The sequence below is a fragment of the Montipora foliosa genome, unplaced genomic scaffold (assembly GCF_036669935.1).
Source record: "Montipora foliosa isolate CH-2021 unplaced genomic scaffold, ASM3666993v2 scaffold_356, whole genome shotgun sequence".
NCBI classification, from domain to species: Eukaryota; Metazoa; Cnidaria; class Anthozoa; order Scleractinia; family Acroporidae; genus Montipora; species Montipora foliosa.
In genome coordinates this window covers 22,902-37,675 of record NW_027179655.1, presented here as the reverse complement: position 1 = coordinate 37,675, position 14,774 = coordinate 22,902, and the positions used below count along the sequence as shown (strand labels likewise).

Below are 14,774 nucleotides of genomic sequence, written 5' to 3'. Positions count from 1 at the left end.
AGCGAGAAAAGCGAGTGAAAACCCCCTTGCATTCCCTTCAGACTGACCAAAGAATGTTCAATGAATAGGCCATCAACCAGTGTACATTGTTACGACAAACTCTTAACATTTGGTCGCGGAGGCGAAAATGCAGTGCTCACGCAATGTGGGAAAGCAATAGAAATAACAACTCATGAATCAACCATAAACTAAAAGCAATCCAATAATAGTAGAGAGCCTACAACACGAAGAATTCCCAAGGGGGCGGTCACCCAGACGAAGTACTACTCGCCGCCCTACAGGATTGGGACTGCGGGGATCGCGACGGGACCCGGTTTTTTGCCTTGTGGTATGCGTCGTAGACGGAAGGAATACAAGCTCTAGTCTGTAATGTTGATGATTTGTTTTCGTTCTAGCCAAGCGAAGAAAGCGAGTGAAAACCCCTTGCCTTCCCTTCAGACTGCAAAGAATGTTCAATTAATAGGCCATCAACCAGTTACATTGTGACGACAACTTAACATTTGTCGCGCGCGAAAATTCAGTGCTCAGCAATGTGGACAAGCAAGAAAATAACAACTCTGAATCAACCATAAACTAAAAGCAATCAATAAAGTAGAAGCCTACAACACGAGGAATTCCCAAGCGGTCACCCAGCGAAGTACTACTCTCGCCCTACAGGATTTGACTGCGGGGATCGGACGGGACCCGGTTTTTTTGCCTGTGGTATGGTCGTAGACGGAAGAATACAAGCTCTAGTTGTATGTGTGATTTCTTTTCGTCTAGCCAAGCGAGAAAGCGAGTGAAACCCCCCTTGCCTTCCCTTCAGACTGCAAAGAATGTTCAATTAATAGGCCATCAACCAGTTACATTGTGACGACAACTTTAACATTTGTCGCGCGCGAAAATTCAGTGCTCATGCAATGTGGACAAGCAAGAAAATAACAACTCATGAATCAACCATAAACTAAAAGCAATCAATAAAGTAGAAGCCTACAACACGAGGAATTCCCAAGCGGTCACCCAGCGAAGTACTACTCTCGCCCTACAGGATTTGAATGCGGGATCGGACGGGACCCGGTTTTTCGCCTATGGTATGGTCGTAGACGGAAGAATACAAGCTCTAGTTGTATGTGTGATTTGTTTTCGTCTAGCCAAGCGAGAAAGCGAGTGAAAACCCCCTTGCCTTCCCTTCAGACTGCAAAGAATGTTCAATTAATAGGCCATCAACCAGTTACATTGTGACGACAACTTTAACATTTGTCGCGCGCGAAAATTCAGTGCTCATGCAATGTGGACAAGCAAGAAAATAACAACTCATGAATCAACCATAAACTAAAAGCAATCAATAAGTAGAAGCCTACAACACGAGGAATTCCCAAGCGGTCACCCAGCGAAGTACTACTCTCGCCCTACAGGAATTGACTGCGGGGATAGGAAGGGTACCGGTTTATTGACTGTTGTATGGTAGTTGACGTCAGACTTCATGCCCTAGTTGTTTGTGTGATTTGTTTTCGTCTAGCCAAGCGAGAAAGCGAGTGAAAACCCCCTTGCCTTCCTTCAGACTGCAAAGAATGTTCATTAATAGGCACATCAACCAGTTACATTGTGACGACAACTTTAACATTTGTCGCGCGCGAAAATTCAGTGCTCATGCAATGTGGACAACCAAGAAAATAACAACTCATGAATCAACCATAAACTAAAAGCAATCAATAAAGTATAAGCCTACAACACCGAGGAATTCCCAAGCGGTCACCCAGCGAAGTACTACTCTCGCCCTACAGGATTTGACTGCGGGGATCGGACGGGACCCGGTTTTTTGCCTGTGGTATGGTCGTAGACGGAAGAATACAAGCTCTAGTTGTATGTGTGATTTGTTTTCGTCTAGCCAAGCGAGAAAGCGAGTGAAAACCCCCCTTGCCTTCCCTTCAGACTGCAAAGAATGTTCAATTAATAGGCCATTCAACCAGTTACATTGTGACGACAACTTTAAACATTTGTCGCGCGCGAAAATTCAGTGCTCATGCAATGTGGACAAGCAAGAAAAATAACACTCATGATCAACCATAAACTAAAAGCAATCAATAAAGTAGAAGCCTACAACACGAGGAATTCCCAAGCGGTCACCCAGCGAAGTACTACTCTCGCCCTACAGGATTTGACTGCGGGGATCGGACGGGACCCGGTTTTTTGCCTGTGGTATGGTCGTAGACGGAAGAATACAAGCTCTAGTTGTATGTGTGATTTGTTTTCGTCTAGCCAAGCGAGAAAGCGAGTGAAAACCCCCTTGCCTTCCCTTCAGACTGCAAAGAATGTTCAATTAATAGGCCATCAACCAGTTACATTGTGACGACACACTTTAACATTTGTCGCGCGCGAAAATTCAGTGCTCATGCAATGTGGACAAGCAAGAAAATAACAACTCATGAATCAACCATAAACTAAAAGCAATCAATAAAGTAGAAGCCTACAACACGAGGAATTCCCAAGCGGTCACCCAGCGAAGTACTACTCTCGCCCTACAGGATTTGACTGCGGGGATCGGACGGGACCCGGTTTTTTGCCTGTGGTATGGTCGTAGACGGAAGAATACAAGCTCTAGTTGTATGTGTGATTTGTTATGGGCTAGCGAATGGACTCAACGCGCGACGAGCCCCCTTGCCTTCCCTCCAGACCGCGAAGAATGTTCAATTAATAGGCCATCAACAGTTACATTGTGACGACAACTTTAACATTTGTCGCGCGCGAAAATTCAGTGCTCATGCAATGTGGACAAGCAAGAAAATAACAACTCATGAATCAACCATAAACTAAAAGCAATCAATAAAGTAGAAGCCTACAACACGAGGATTCCCAAGCGGTCACCCAGCGAAGTACTACTCTCGCCTACAGATTTGACTGCGGGATCGGACGGGACCCGGTTTTTTGCCTGTGGTATGGTCGTAGACGGAAGAATACAAGCTCTAGTTGTATGTGTGATTTGTTTTCGTCTAGCCAAGCGAGAAAGCGAGTGAAAACCCCCCTTGCCTTCCCTTCAGACTGCAAAGAATGTTCAAAGACTAGGCCATCAACCAGTTACATTGTGACTACAACTTTAACATTTGTCGCGCGCGAAGTTTCAGTGCTCATGCAATGTGGACAAGCAAGAAATAACAACTCATGAATCAACCATAAACTAAAAGCAATCAATAAAGTAGAAGCCTACAACACGAGGAATTCCCAAGCGGTCACCCAGCGAAGTACTACTCTCGCCCTACAGGATTTGACTGCGGGGATCGACCGGGACCCGGTTTTTTGCCTGTGGTATGGTCGTAGACGGAAGAATACAAGCTCTAGTTGTATGTGTGATTTGTTTTCGTCTAGCCAAGCGAGAAAGCGAGTGAAAACCCCCCTTGCCTTCCCTTCAGACTGCAAAGAATGTTCAATTAATAGGCCATCAACCAGTTACATTGTGACGACAACTTTAACATTTGTCGCGCGCGAAAATTCAGTGCTCATGCAATGTGGACAAGCAAGAAAATAACAACTCATCAATCAACACTAAACTAAAAGCAATCAATAAAGTAGAAGCCTACAACACGAGGAATTCCCAAGCGGTCACCCAGCGAAGTACTACTCTCGCCCTACAGGATTTGACTGCGGGGATCGGACGGGACCCGGTTTTTTGCCTGTGGTATGGTCGTAGACGGAAGAATACAAGCTCTAGTTGTATGTGTGATTTGTTTTCGTCTAGCCAAGCGAGAAAGCGAGTGAAAACCCCCCTTGCCTTCCCTTCAGACTGCAAAGAATGTTCAATTAATAGGCCATCAACCAGTTACATTGTGACGACAACTTTAAACATTTGTCGCGCGCGAAAATTCAGTGCTCATGCAATGTGGACAAGCAAGAAAATAACAACTCATGAATCAACCATAAACTAAAAGCAATCAATAAAGTAGAAGCCTACAACACGAGGAATTCCCAAGCGGTCACCCAGCGAAGTACTACTCTCGCCCTACAGGATTTGACTGCGGGGATCGGACGGGACCCTTCAATCTGCCTGTGGTATGGTCGTAGACGGAAGAATACAAGCTCTAGTTGTATGTGTGATTTGTTTTCGTCTAGCCAAGCGAGAAAGCGAGTGAAAACCCCCCTTGCCTTCCCTTCAGACTGCAAAGAATGTTCAATTAATAGGCCATCAACCAGTTACATTGTGACGACAACTTTAACATTTGTCGCGCGCGAAAATTCAGTGCTCATGCAATGTGGACAAGCAAGAAAATAACAACTCATGAATCAACCATAAACTAAAAGCAATCAATAAAGTAGAAGCCTACAACACGAGGAATTCCCAAGCGGTCACCCAGCGAAGTACTACTCTCGCCCTACAGGATTTGACTGCGGGGATCGGACGGGACCCGGTTTTTTGCCTGTGGTATGGTCGTAGACGGAAGAATACAAGCTCTAGTTGTATGTGTGATTTGTTTTCGTCTAGCCAAGCGAGAAAGCGAGTGAAAACCCCCCTTGCCTTCCCTTCAGACTGCAAAGAATGTTCAATTAATAGGCCATCAACCAGTTACATTGTGACGACAACTTTAACATTTGTCGCGCGCGAAAATTCAGTGCTCATGCAATGTGGACAAGCAAGAAAATAACAACTCATGAATCAACCATAAACTAAAAGCAATCAATAAAGTAGAAGCCTACAACACGAGGAATTCCCAAGCGGTCACCCAGCGAAGTACTACTCTCGCCCTACAGGATTTGACTGCGGGGATCGGACGGGACCCGGTTTTTTGCCTGTGGTATGGTCGTAGACGGAAGAATACAAGCTCTAGTTGTATGTGTGATTTGTTTTCGTCTAGCCAAGCGAGAAAGCGAGTGAAAACCCCCCTTGCCTTCCCTTCAGACTGCAAAGAATGTTCAATTAATAGGCCATCAACCAGTTACATTGTGACGACAACTTTAACATTTGTCGCGCGCGAAAATTCAGTGCTCATGCAATGTGGACAAGCAAGAAAATAACAACTCATGAATCAACCATAAACTAAAAGCAATCAATAAAGTAGAAGCCTACAACACGAGGAATTCCCAAGCGGTCACCCAGCGAAGTACTACTCTCGCCCTACAGGATTTGACTGCGGGGATCGGACGGGACCCGGTTTTTTGCCTGTGGTATGGTCGTAGACGGAAGAATACAAGCTCTAGTTGTATGTGTGATTTGTTTTCGTCTAGCCAAGCGAGAAAGCGAGTGAAAACCCCCTTGCCTTCCCTTCAGACTGCAAAGAATGTTCAATTAATAGGCCATCAACCAGTTACATTGTGACGACAACTTTAACATTTGTCGCGCGCGAAAATTCAGTGCTCATGCAATGTGGACAAGCAAGAAAATAACAACTCATGAATCAACCATAAACTAAAAGCAATCAATAAAGTAGAAGCCTACAACACGAGGAATTCCCAAGCGGTCACCCAGCGAAGTACTACTCTCGCCCTACAGGATTTGACTGCGGGGATCGGACGGGACCCGGTTTTTTGCCTGTGGTATGGTCGTAGACGGAAGAATACAAGCTCTAGTTGTATGTGTGATTTGTTTTCGTCTAGCCAAGCGAGAAAGCGAGTGAAAACCCCCTTGCCTTCCCTTCAGACTGCAAAGAATGTTCAATTAATAGGCCATCAACCAGTTACATTGTGACGACAACTTTAACATTTGTCGCGCGCGAAAATTCAGTGCTCATGCAATGTGGACAAGCAAGAAAATAACAACTCATGAATCAACCATAAACTAAAAGCAATCAATAAAGTAGAAGCCTACAACACGAGGAATTCCCAAGCGGTCACCCAGCGAAGTACTACTCTCGCCCTACAGGATTTGACTGCGGGGATCGGACGGGACCCGGTTTTTTGCCTGTGGTATGGTCGTAGACGGAAGAATACAAGCTCTAGTTGTATGTGTGATTTGTTTTCGTCTAGCCAAGCGAGAAAGCGAGTGAAAACCCCCCTTGCCTTCCCTTCAGACTGCAAAGAATGTTCAATTAATAGGCCATCAACCAGTTACATTGTGACGACAACTTTAACATTTGTCGCGCGCGCGAAAATTCAGTGCTCATGCAATGTGGACAAGCAAGAAAATAACAACTCATGAATCAACCATAAACTAAAAGCAATCAATAAAGTAGAAGCCTACAACACGAGGAATTCCCAAGCGGTCACCCAGCGAAGTACTACTCTCGCCCTACAGGATTTGACTGCGGGGATCGGACGGGACCCGGTTTTTTGCCTGTGGTATGGTCGTAGACGGAAGAATACAAGCTCTAGTTGTATGTGTGATTTGTTTTCGTCTAGCCAAGCGAGAAAGCGAGTGAAACCCCCCTTGCCTTCCCTTCAGACTGCAAAGAATGTTCAATTAATAGGCCATCAACCAGTTACATTGTGACGACAACTTTAACATTTGTCGCGCGCGAAAATTCAGTGCTCATGCAATGTGGACAAGCAAGAAAATAACAACTCATGAATCAACCATAAACTAAAAGCAATCAATAAAGTAGAAGCCTACAACACGAGGAATTCCCAAGCGGTCACCCAGCGAAGTACTACTCTCGCCCTACAGGATTTGACTGCGGGGATCGGACGGGACCCGGTTTTTTGCCTGTGGTATGGTCGTAGACGGAAGAATACAAGCTCTAGTTGTATGTGTGATTTGTTTTCGTCTAGCCAAGCGAGAAAGCGAGTGAAAACCCCCTTGCCTTCCCTTCAGACTGCAAAGAATGTTCAATTAATAGGCCATCAACCAGTTACATTGTGACGACAACTTTAACATTTGTCGCGCGCGAAAATTCAGTGCTCATGCAATGTGGACAAGCAAGAAAATAACAACTCATGAATCAACCATAAACTAAAAGCAATCAATAAAGTAGAAGCCTACAACACGAGGAATTCCCAAGCGGTCACCCAGCGAAGTACTACTCTCGCCCTACAGGATTTGACTGCGGGGATCGGACGGGACCCGGTTTTTTGCCTGTGGTATGGTCGTAGACGGAAGAATACAAGCTCTAGTTGTATGTGTGATTTGTTTTCGTCTAGCCAAGCGAGAAAGCGAGTGAAAACCCCCTTGCCTTCCCTTCAGACTGCAAAGAATGTTCAATTAATAGGCCATCAACCAGTTACATTGTGACGACAACTTTAACATTTGTCGCGCGCGAAAATTCAGTGCTCATGCAATGTGGACAAGCAAGAAAATAACAACTCATGAATCAACCATAAACTAAAAGCAATCAATAAAGTAGAAGCCTACAACACGAGGAATTCCCAAGCGGTCACCCAGCGAAGTACTACTCTCGCCCTACAGGATTTGACTGCGGGGATCGGACGGGACCCGGTTTTTTGCCTGTGGTATGGTCGTAGACGGAAGAATACAAGCTCTAGTTGTATGTGTGATTTGTTTTCGTCTAGCCAAGCGAGAAAGCGAGTGAAAACCCCCTTGCCTTCCCTTCAGACTGCAAAGAATGTTCAATTAATAGGCCATCAACCAGTTACATTGTGACGACAACTTTAACATTTGTCGCGCGCGAAAATTCAGTGCTCATGCAATGTGGACAAGCAAGAAAATAACAACTCATGAATCAACCATAAACTAAAAGCAATCAATAAAGTAGAAGCCTACAACACGAGGAATTCCCAAGCGGTCACCCAGCGAAGTACTACTCTCGCCCTACAGGATTTGACTGCGGGGATCGGACGGGACCCGGTTTTTTGCCTGTGGTATGGTCGTAGACGGAAGAATACAAGCTCTAGTTGTATGTGTGATTTGTTTTCGTCTAGCCAAGCGAGAAAGCGAGTGAAAACCCCCCTTGCCTTCCCTTCAGACTGCAAAGAATGTTCAATTAATAGGCCATCAACCAGTTACATTGTGACGACAACTTTAACATTTGTCGCGCGCGAAAATTCAGTGCTCATGCAATGTGGACAAGCAAGAAAATAACAACTCATGAATCAACCATAAACTAAAAGCAATCAATAAAGTAGAAGCCTACAACACGAGGAATTCCCAAGCGGTCACCCAGCGAAGTACTACTCTCGCCCTACAGGATTTGACTGCGGGGATCGGACGGGACCCGGTTTTTTGCCTGTGGTATGGTCGTAGACGGAAGAATACAAGCTCTAGTTGTATGTGTGATTTGTTTTCGTCTAGCCAAGCGAGAAAGCGAGTGAAAACCCCCTTGCCTTCCCTTCAGACTGCAAAGAATGTTCAATTAATAGGCCATCAACCAGTTACATTGTGACGACAACTTTAACATTTGTCGCGCGCGAAAATTCAGTGCTCATGCAATGTGGACAAGCAAGAAAATAACAACTCATGAATCAACCATAAACTAAAAGCAATCAATAAAGTAGAAGCCTACAACACGAGGAATTCCCAAGCGGTCACCCAGCGAAGTACTACTCTCGCCCTACAGGATTTGACTGCGGGGATCGGACGGGACCCGGTTTTTTGCCTGTGGTATGGTCGTAGACGGAAGAATACAAGCTCTAGTTGTATGTGTGATTTGTTTTCGTCTAGCCAAGCGAGAAAGCGAGTGAAAACCCCCTTGCCTTCCCTTCAGACTGCAAAGAATGTTCAATTAATAGGCCATCAACCAGTTACATTGTGACGACAACTTTAACATTTGTCGCGCGCGAAAATTCAGTGCTCATGCAATGTGGACAAGCAAGAAAATAACAACTCATGAATCAACCATAAACTAAAAGCAATCAATAAAGTAGAAGCCTACAACACGAGGAATTCCCAAGCGGTCACCCAGCGAAGTACTACTCTCGCCCTACAGGATTTGACTGCGGGGATCGGACGGGACCCGGTTTTTTGCCTGTGGTATGGTCGTAGACGGAAGAATACAAGCTCTAGTTGTATGTGTGATTTGTTTTCGTCTAGCCAAGCGAGAAAGCGAGTGAAAACCCCCTTGCATTCCCTTCAGACTGCAAAGAATGTTCAATTAATAGGCCATCAACCAGTTACATTGTGACGACAACTTTAACATTTGTCGCGCGCGAAAATTCAGTGCTCATGCAATGTGGACAAGCAAGAAAATAACAACTCATGAATCAACCATAAACTAAAAGCAATCAATAAAGTAGAAGCCTACAACACGAGGAATTCCCAAGCGGTCACCCAGCGAAGTACTACTCTCGCCCTACAGGATTTGACTGCGGGGATCGGACGGGACCCGGTTTTTTGCCTGTGGTATGGTCGTAGACGGAAGAATACAAGCTCTAGTTGTATGTGTGATTTGTTTTCGTCTAGCCAAGCGAGAAAGCGAGTGAAAACCCCCTTGCCTTCCCTTCAGACTGCAAAGAATGTTCAATTAATAGGCCATCAACCAGTTACATTGTGACGACAACTTTAACATTTGTCGCGCGCGAAAATTCAGTGCTCATGCAATGTGGACAAGCAAGAAAATAACAACTCATGAATCAACCATAAACTAAAAGCAATCAATAAAGTAGAAGCCTACAACACGAGGAATTCCCAAGCGGTCACCCAGCGAAGTACTACTCTCGCCCTACAGGATTTGACTGCGGGGATCGGACGGGACCCGGTTTTTTGCCTGTGGTATGGTCGTAGACGGAAGAATACAAGCTCTAGTTGTATGTGTGATTTGTTTTCGTCTAGCCAAGCGAGAAAGCGAGTGAAAACCCCCTTGCCTTCCCTTCAGACTGCAAAGAATGTTCAATTAATAGGCCATCAACCAGTTACATTGTGACGACAACTTTAACATTTGTCGCGCGCGAAAATTCAGTGCTCATGCAATGTGGACAAGCAAGAAAATAACAACTCATGAATCAACCATAAACTAAAAGCAATCAATAAAGTAGAAGCCTACAACACGAGGAATTCCCAAGCGGTCACCCAGCGAAGTACTACTCTCGCCCTACAGGATTTGACTGCGGGGATCGGACGGGACCCGGTTTTTTGCCTGTGGTATGGTCGTAGACGGAAGAATACAAGCTCTAGTTGTATGTGTGATTTGTTTTCGTCTAGCCAAGCGAGAAAGCGAGTGAAAACCCCCCTTGCCTTCCCTTCAGACTGCAAAGAATGTTCAATTAATAGGCCATCAACCAGTTACATTGTGACGACAACTTTAACATTTGTCGCGCGCGAAAATTCAGTGCTCATGCAATGTGGACAAGCAAGAAAATAACAACTCATGAATCAACCATAAACTAAAAGCAATCAATAAAGTAGAAGCCTACAACACGAGGAATTCCCAAGCGGTCACCCAGCGAAGTACTACTCTCGCCCTACAGGATTTGACTGCGGGGATCGGACGGGACCCGGTTTTTTGCCTGTGGTATGGTCGTAGACGGAAGAATACAAGCTCTAGTTGTATGTGTGATTTGTTTTCGTCTAGCCAAGCGAGAAAGCGAGTGAAAACCCCCTTGCCTTCCCTTCAGACTGCAAAGAATGTTCAATTAATAGGCCATCAACCAGTTACATTGTGACGACAACTTTAACATTTGTCGCGCGCGAAAATTCAGTGCTCATGCAATGTGGACAAGCAAGAAAATAACAACTCATGAATCAACCATAAACTAAAAGCAATCAATAAAGTAGAAGCCTACAACACGAGGAATTCCCAAGCGGTCACCCAGCGAAGTACTACTCTCGCCCTACAGGATTTGACTGCGGGGATCGGACGGGACCCGGTTTTTTGCCTGTGGTATGGTCGTAGACGGAAGAATACAAGCTCTAGTTGTATGTGTGATTTGTTTTCGTCTAGCCAAGCGAGAAAGCGAGTGAAAACCCCCTTGCCTTCCCTTCAGACTGCAAAGAATGTTCAATTAATAGGCCATCAACCAGTTACATTGTGACGACAACTTTAACATTTGTCGCGCGCGAAAATTCAGTGCTCATGCAATGTGGACAAGCAAGAAAATAACAACTCATGAATCAACCATAAACTAAAAGCAATCAATAAAGTAGAAGCCTACAACACGAGGAATTCCCAAGCGGTCACCCAGCGAAGTACTACTCTCGCCCTACAGGATTTGACTGCGGGGATCGGACGGGACCCGGTTTTTTGCCTGTGGTATGGTCGTAGACGGAAGAATACAAGCTCTAGTTGTATGTGTGATTTGTTTTCGTCTAGCCAAGCGAGAAAGCGAGTGAAAACCCCCTTGCCTTCCCTTCAGACTGCAAAGAATGTTCAATTAATAGGCCATCAACCAGTTACATTGTGACGACAACTTTAACATTTGTCGCGCGCGAAAATTCAGTGCTCATGCAATGTGGACAAGCAAGAAAATAACAACTCATGAATCAACCATAAACTAAAAGCAATCAATAAAGTAGAAGCCTACAACACGAGGAATTCCCAAGCGGTCACCCAGCGAAGTACTACTCTCGCCCTACAGGATTTGACTGCGGGGATCGGACGGGACCCGGTTTTTTGCCTGTGGTATGGTCGTAGACGGAAGAATACAAGCTCTAGTTGTATGTGTGATTTGTTTTCGTCTAGCCAAGCGAGAAAGCGAGTGAAAACCCCCCTTGCCTTCCCTTCAGACTGCAAAGAATGTTCAATTAATAGGCCATCAACCAGTTACATTGTGACGACAACTTTAACATTTGTCGCGCGCGAAAATTCAGTGCTCATGCAATGTGGACAAGCAAGAAAATAACAACTCATGAATCAACCATAAACTAAAAGCAATCAATAAAGTAGAAGCCTACAACACGAGGAATTCCCAAGCGGTCACCCAGCGAAGTACTACTCTCGCCCTACAGGATTTGACTGCGGGGATCGGACGGGACCCGGTTTTTTGCCTGTGGTATGGTCGTAGACGGAAGAATACAAGCTCTAGTTGTATGTGTGATTTGTTTTCGTCTAGCCAAGCGAGAAAGCGAGTGAAAACCCCCTTGCCTTCCCTTCAGACTGCAAAGAATGTTCAATTAATAGGCCATCAACCAGTTACATTGTGACGACAACTTTAACATTTGTCGCGCGCGAAAATTCAGTGCTCATGCAATGTGGACAAGCAAGAAAATAACAACTCATGAATCAACCATAAACTAAAAGCAATCAATAAAGTAGAAGCCTACAACACGAGGAATTCCCAAGCGGTCACCCAGCGAAGTACTACTCTCGCCCTACAGGATTTGACTGCGGGGATCGGACGGGACCCGGTTTTTTGCCTGTGGTATGGTCGTAGACGGAAGAATACAAGCTCTAGTTGTATGTGTGATTTGTTTTCGTCTAGCCAAGCGAGAAAGCGAGTGAAAACCCCCCTTGCCTTCCCTTCAGACTGCAAAGAATGTTCAATTAATAGGCCATCAACCAGTTACATTGTGACGACAACTTTAACATTTGTCGCGCGCGAAAATTCAGTGCTCATGCAATGTGGACAAGCAAGAAAATAACAACTCATGAATCAACCATAAACTAAAAGCAATCAATAAAGTAGAAGCCTACAACACGAGGAATTCCCAAGCGGTCACCCAGCGAAGTACTACTCTCGCCCTACAGGATTTGACTGCGGGGATCGGACGGGACCCGGTTTTTTGCCTGTGGTATGGTCGTAGACGGAAGAATACAAGCTCTAGTTGTATGTGTGATTTGTTTTCGTCTAGCCAAGCGAGAAAGCGAGTGAAAACCCCCCTTGCCTTCCCTTCAGACTGCAAAGAATGTTCAATTAATAGGCCATCAACCAGTTACATTGTGACGACAACTTTAACATTTGTCGCGCGCGAAAATTCAGTGCTCATGCAATGTGGACAAGCAAGAAAATAACAACTCATGAATCAACCATAAACTAAAAGCAATCAATAAAGTAGAAGCCTACAACACGAGGAATTCCCAAGCGGTCACCCAGCGAAGTACTACTCTCGCCCTACAGGATTTGACTGCGGGGATCGGACGGGACCCGGTTTTTTGCCTGTGGTATGGTCGTAGACGGAAGAATACAAGCTCTAGTTGTATGTGTGATTTGTTTTCGTCTAGCCAAGCGAGAAAGCGAGTGAAAACCCCCCTTGCCTTCCCTTCAGACTGCAAAGAATGTTCAATTAATAGGCCATCAACCAGTTACATTGTGACGACAACTTTAACATTTGTCGCGCGCGAAAATTCAGTGCTCATGCAATGTGGACAAGCAAGAAAATAACAACTCATGAATCAACCATAAACTAAAAGCAATCAATAAAGTAGAAGCCTACAACACGAGGAATTCCCAAGCGGTCACCCAGCGAAGTACTACTCTCGCCCTACAGGATTTGACTGCGGGGATCGGACGGGACCCGGTTTTTGCCTGTGGTATGGTCGTAGACGGAAGAATACAAGCTCTAGTTGTATGTGTGATTTTTTCGTCTAGCCAAGCGAGAAAGCGAGTGAAAACCCCCTTGCCTTCCCTTCAGACTGCAAAGAATGTTCAATTAATAGGCCATCAACCAGTTACATTGTGACGACAACTTTAACATTTGTCGCGCGCGAAAATTCAGTGCTCATGCAATGTGGACAAGCAAGAAAATAACAACTCATGAATCAACCATAAACTAAAAGCAATCAATAAAGTAGAAGCCTACAACACGAGGAATTCCCAAGCGGTCACCCAGCGAAGTACTACTCTCGCCCTACAGGATTTGACTGCGGGGATCGGACGGGACCCGGTTTTTGCCTGTGGTATGGTCGTAGACGGAAGAATACAAGCTCTAGTTGTATGTGTGATTTGTTTTCGTCTAGCCAAGCGAGAAAAGCGAGTGAAAACCCCCCTTGCCTTCCCTTCAGACTGCAAAGAATGTTCAATTAATAGGCCATCAACCAGTTACATTGTGACGACAACTTTAACATTTGTCGCGCGCGAAAATTCAGTGCTCATGCAATGTGGACAAGCAAGAAAATAACAACTCATGAATCAACCATAAACTAAAAGCAATCAATAAAGTAGAAGCCTACAACACGAGGAATTCCCAAGCGGTCACCCAGCGAAGTACTACTCTCGCCCTACAGGATTTGACTGCGGGGATCGGACGGGACCCGGTTTTTTGCCTGTGGTATGGTCGTAGACGGAAGAATACAAGCTCTAGTTGTATGTGTGATTTGTTTTCGTCTAGCCAAGCGAGAAAGCGAGTGAAAACCCCCTTGCCTTCCCTTCAGACTGCAAAGAATGTTCAATTAATAGGCCATCAACCAGTTACATTGTGACGACAACTTTAACATTTGTCGCGCGCGAAAATTCAGTGCTCATGCAATGTGGACAAGCAAGAAAATAACAACTCATGAATCAACCATAAACTAAAAGCAATCAATAAAGTAGAAGCCTACAACACGAGGAATTCCCAAGCGGTCACCCAGCGAAGTACTACTCTCGCCCTACAGGATTTGACTGCGGGGATCGGACGGGACCCGGTTTTTTGCCTGTGGTATGGTCGTAGACGGAAGAATACAAGCTCTAGTTGTATGTGTGATTTGTTTTCGTCTAGCCAAGCGAGAAAGCGAGTGAAAACCCCCTTGCCTTCCCTTCAGACTGCAAAGAATGTTCAATTAATAGGCCATCAACCAGTTACATTGTGACGACAACTTTAACATTTGTCGCGCGCGAAAATTCAGTGCTCATGCAATGTGGACAAGCAAGAAAATAACAACTCATGAATCAACCATAAACTAAAAGCAATCAATAAAGTAGAAGCCTACAACACGAGGAATTCCCAAGCGGTCACCCAGCGAAGTACTACTCTCGCCCTACAGGATTTGACTGCGGGGATCGGACGGGACCCGGTTTTTTGCCTGTGGTATGGTCGTAGACGGAAGAATACAAGCTCTAGTTGTATG

At 45.1% G+C, this 14,774-nt stretch overlaps 35 non-coding genes and 3 pseudogenes across 35 annotated transcripts; all 38 read right to left on the bottom strand.

The window, feature by feature from the left end:
• Positions 1 to 596: 596 nt before the first annotated feature.
• On the bottom strand, positions 597 to 716 carry LOC137987517 (5S ribosomal RNA). Its single transcript, XR_011120566.1, has one exon. It is a non-coding gene; the product is annotated as a 5S ribosomal RNA (ribosomal RNA).
• Positions 717 to 966: 250 nt separating this feature from the next.
• Positions 967 to 1,084, bottom strand: LOC137987529 (5S ribosomal RNA; annotated as a pseudogene).
• Positions 1,085 to 1,701: 617 nt separating this feature from the next.
• Positions 1,702 to 1,821, bottom strand: LOC137987518 (5S ribosomal RNA). Its single transcript, XR_011120567.1, has one exon. It is a non-coding gene; the product is annotated as a 5S ribosomal RNA (ribosomal RNA).
• A 252-nt stretch (positions 1,822 to 2,073) lies between these two features.
• On the bottom strand, positions 2,074 to 2,192 carry LOC137987513 (5S ribosomal RNA). Its single transcript, XR_011120562.1, has one exon. It is a non-coding gene; the product is annotated as a 5S ribosomal RNA (ribosomal RNA).
• A 251-nt stretch (positions 2,193 to 2,443) lies between these two features.
• Positions 2,444 to 2,562, bottom strand: LOC137987512 (5S ribosomal RNA). Its single transcript, XR_011120561.1, has one exon. It is a non-coding gene; the product is annotated as a 5S ribosomal RNA (ribosomal RNA).
• A 250-nt stretch (positions 2,563 to 2,812) lies between these two features.
• LOC137987533 (5S ribosomal RNA) lies at positions 2,813 to 2,927 on the bottom strand (annotated as a pseudogene).
• Positions 2,928 to 3,177: 250 nt separating this feature from the next.
• LOC137987527 (5S ribosomal RNA) lies at positions 3,178 to 3,296 on the bottom strand. The gene has a single exon (XR_011120575.1). It is a non-coding gene; the product is annotated as a 5S ribosomal RNA (ribosomal RNA).
• Positions 3,297 to 3,547: 251 nt separating this feature from the next.
• LOC137987511 (5S ribosomal RNA) lies at positions 3,548 to 3,666 on the bottom strand. Its single transcript, XR_011120560.1, has one exon. It is a non-coding gene; the product is annotated as a 5S ribosomal RNA (ribosomal RNA).
• A 252-nt stretch (positions 3,667 to 3,918) lies between these two features.
• On the bottom strand, positions 3,919 to 4,037 carry LOC137987531 (5S ribosomal RNA; annotated as a pseudogene).
• A 251-nt stretch (positions 4,038 to 4,288) lies between these two features.
• On the bottom strand, positions 4,289 to 4,407 carry LOC137987510 (5S ribosomal RNA). Its single transcript, XR_011120559.1, has one exon. It is a non-coding gene; the product is annotated as a 5S ribosomal RNA (ribosomal RNA).
• A 251-nt stretch (positions 4,408 to 4,658) lies between these two features.
• LOC137987509 (5S ribosomal RNA) lies at positions 4,659 to 4,777 on the bottom strand. Its single transcript, XR_011120558.1, has one exon. It is a non-coding gene; the product is annotated as a 5S ribosomal RNA (ribosomal RNA).
• A 251-nt stretch (positions 4,778 to 5,028) lies between these two features.
• Positions 5,029 to 5,147, bottom strand: LOC137987508 (5S ribosomal RNA). The gene has a single exon (XR_011120557.1). It is a non-coding gene; the product is annotated as a 5S ribosomal RNA (ribosomal RNA).
• A 250-nt stretch (positions 5,148 to 5,397) lies between these two features.
• Positions 5,398 to 5,516, bottom strand: LOC137987507 (5S ribosomal RNA). Its single transcript, XR_011120556.1, has one exon. It is a non-coding gene; the product is annotated as a 5S ribosomal RNA (ribosomal RNA).
• A 250-nt stretch (positions 5,517 to 5,766) lies between these two features.
• LOC137987506 (5S ribosomal RNA) lies at positions 5,767 to 5,885 on the bottom strand. Its single transcript, XR_011120555.1, has one exon. It is a non-coding gene; the product is annotated as a 5S ribosomal RNA (ribosomal RNA).
• A 253-nt stretch (positions 5,886 to 6,138) lies between these two features.
• On the bottom strand, positions 6,139 to 6,257 carry LOC137987503 (5S ribosomal RNA). The gene has a single exon (XR_011120553.1). It is a non-coding gene; the product is annotated as a 5S ribosomal RNA (ribosomal RNA).
• A 250-nt stretch (positions 6,258 to 6,507) lies between these two features.
• Positions 6,508 to 6,626, bottom strand: LOC137987502 (5S ribosomal RNA). The gene has a single exon (XR_011120552.1). It is a non-coding gene; the product is annotated as a 5S ribosomal RNA (ribosomal RNA).
• A 250-nt stretch (positions 6,627 to 6,876) lies between these two features.
• On the bottom strand, positions 6,877 to 6,995 carry LOC137987501 (5S ribosomal RNA). The gene has a single exon (XR_011120551.1). It is a non-coding gene; the product is annotated as a 5S ribosomal RNA (ribosomal RNA).
• Positions 6,996 to 7,245: 250 nt separating this feature from the next.
• On the bottom strand, positions 7,246 to 7,364 carry LOC137987500 (5S ribosomal RNA). Its single transcript, XR_011120550.1, has one exon. It is a non-coding gene; the product is annotated as a 5S ribosomal RNA (ribosomal RNA).
• A 250-nt stretch (positions 7,365 to 7,614) lies between these two features.
• LOC137987499 (5S ribosomal RNA) lies at positions 7,615 to 7,733 on the bottom strand. The gene has a single exon (XR_011120549.1). It is a non-coding gene; the product is annotated as a 5S ribosomal RNA (ribosomal RNA).
• A 251-nt stretch (positions 7,734 to 7,984) lies between these two features.
• LOC137987498 (5S ribosomal RNA) lies at positions 7,985 to 8,103 on the bottom strand. The gene has a single exon (XR_011120548.1). It is a non-coding gene; the product is annotated as a 5S ribosomal RNA (ribosomal RNA).
• Positions 8,104 to 8,353: 250 nt separating this feature from the next.
• Positions 8,354 to 8,472, bottom strand: LOC137987497 (5S ribosomal RNA). Its single transcript, XR_011120547.1, has one exon. It is a non-coding gene; the product is annotated as a 5S ribosomal RNA (ribosomal RNA).
• Positions 8,473 to 8,722: 250 nt separating this feature from the next.
• LOC137987496 (5S ribosomal RNA) lies at positions 8,723 to 8,841 on the bottom strand. The gene has a single exon (XR_011120546.1). It is a non-coding gene; the product is annotated as a 5S ribosomal RNA (ribosomal RNA).
• Positions 8,842 to 9,091: 250 nt separating this feature from the next.
• Positions 9,092 to 9,210, bottom strand: LOC137987495 (5S ribosomal RNA). The gene has a single exon (XR_011120545.1). It is a non-coding gene; the product is annotated as a 5S ribosomal RNA (ribosomal RNA).
• A 250-nt stretch (positions 9,211 to 9,460) lies between these two features.
• LOC137987494 (5S ribosomal RNA) lies at positions 9,461 to 9,579 on the bottom strand. Its single transcript, XR_011120544.1, has one exon. It is a non-coding gene; the product is annotated as a 5S ribosomal RNA (ribosomal RNA).
• Positions 9,580 to 9,829: 250 nt separating this feature from the next.
• Positions 9,830 to 9,948, bottom strand: LOC137987492 (5S ribosomal RNA). Its single transcript, XR_011120542.1, has one exon. It is a non-coding gene; the product is annotated as a 5S ribosomal RNA (ribosomal RNA).
• Positions 9,949 to 10,199: 251 nt separating this feature from the next.
• Positions 10,200 to 10,318, bottom strand: LOC137987491 (5S ribosomal RNA). The gene has a single exon (XR_011120541.1). It is a non-coding gene; the product is annotated as a 5S ribosomal RNA (ribosomal RNA).
• A 250-nt stretch (positions 10,319 to 10,568) lies between these two features.
• LOC137987490 (5S ribosomal RNA) lies at positions 10,569 to 10,687 on the bottom strand. The gene has a single exon (XR_011120540.1). It is a non-coding gene; the product is annotated as a 5S ribosomal RNA (ribosomal RNA).
• Positions 10,688 to 10,937: 250 nt separating this feature from the next.
• Positions 10,938 to 11,056, bottom strand: LOC137987488 (5S ribosomal RNA). The gene has a single exon (XR_011120539.1). It is a non-coding gene; the product is annotated as a 5S ribosomal RNA (ribosomal RNA).
• A 250-nt stretch (positions 11,057 to 11,306) lies between these two features.
• LOC137987487 (5S ribosomal RNA) lies at positions 11,307 to 11,425 on the bottom strand. Its single transcript, XR_011120538.1, has one exon. It is a non-coding gene; the product is annotated as a 5S ribosomal RNA (ribosomal RNA).
• Positions 11,426 to 11,676: 251 nt separating this feature from the next.
• Positions 11,677 to 11,795, bottom strand: LOC137987486 (5S ribosomal RNA). Its single transcript, XR_011120537.1, has one exon. It is a non-coding gene; the product is annotated as a 5S ribosomal RNA (ribosomal RNA).
• Positions 11,796 to 12,045: 250 nt separating this feature from the next.
• Positions 12,046 to 12,164, bottom strand: LOC137987485 (5S ribosomal RNA). The gene has a single exon (XR_011120536.1). It is a non-coding gene; the product is annotated as a 5S ribosomal RNA (ribosomal RNA).
• A 251-nt stretch (positions 12,165 to 12,415) lies between these two features.
• Positions 12,416 to 12,534, bottom strand: LOC137987484 (5S ribosomal RNA). The gene has a single exon (XR_011120535.1). It is a non-coding gene; the product is annotated as a 5S ribosomal RNA (ribosomal RNA).
• A 251-nt stretch (positions 12,535 to 12,785) lies between these two features.
• On the bottom strand, positions 12,786 to 12,904 carry LOC137987483 (5S ribosomal RNA). The gene has a single exon (XR_011120534.1). It is a non-coding gene; the product is annotated as a 5S ribosomal RNA (ribosomal RNA).
• Positions 12,905 to 13,155: 251 nt separating this feature from the next.
• On the bottom strand, positions 13,156 to 13,273 carry LOC137987526 (5S ribosomal RNA). The gene has a single exon (XR_011120574.1). It is a non-coding gene; the product is annotated as a 5S ribosomal RNA (ribosomal RNA).
• A 248-nt stretch (positions 13,274 to 13,521) lies between these two features.
• LOC137987525 (5S ribosomal RNA) lies at positions 13,522 to 13,639 on the bottom strand. Its single transcript, XR_011120573.1, has one exon. It is a non-coding gene; the product is annotated as a 5S ribosomal RNA (ribosomal RNA).
• Positions 13,640 to 13,891: 252 nt separating this feature from the next.
• Positions 13,892 to 14,010, bottom strand: LOC137987482 (5S ribosomal RNA). Its single transcript, XR_011120533.1, has one exon. It is a non-coding gene; the product is annotated as a 5S ribosomal RNA (ribosomal RNA).
• A 250-nt stretch (positions 14,011 to 14,260) lies between these two features.
• On the bottom strand, positions 14,261 to 14,379 carry LOC137987480 (5S ribosomal RNA). Its single transcript, XR_011120531.1, has one exon. It is a non-coding gene; the product is annotated as a 5S ribosomal RNA (ribosomal RNA).
• A 250-nt stretch (positions 14,380 to 14,629) lies between these two features.
• Positions 14,630 to 14,748, bottom strand: LOC137987479 (5S ribosomal RNA). Its single transcript, XR_011120530.1, has one exon. It is a non-coding gene; the product is annotated as a 5S ribosomal RNA (ribosomal RNA).
• Between the last annotated feature and the right edge of the window lie 26 nt (positions 14,749 to 14,774).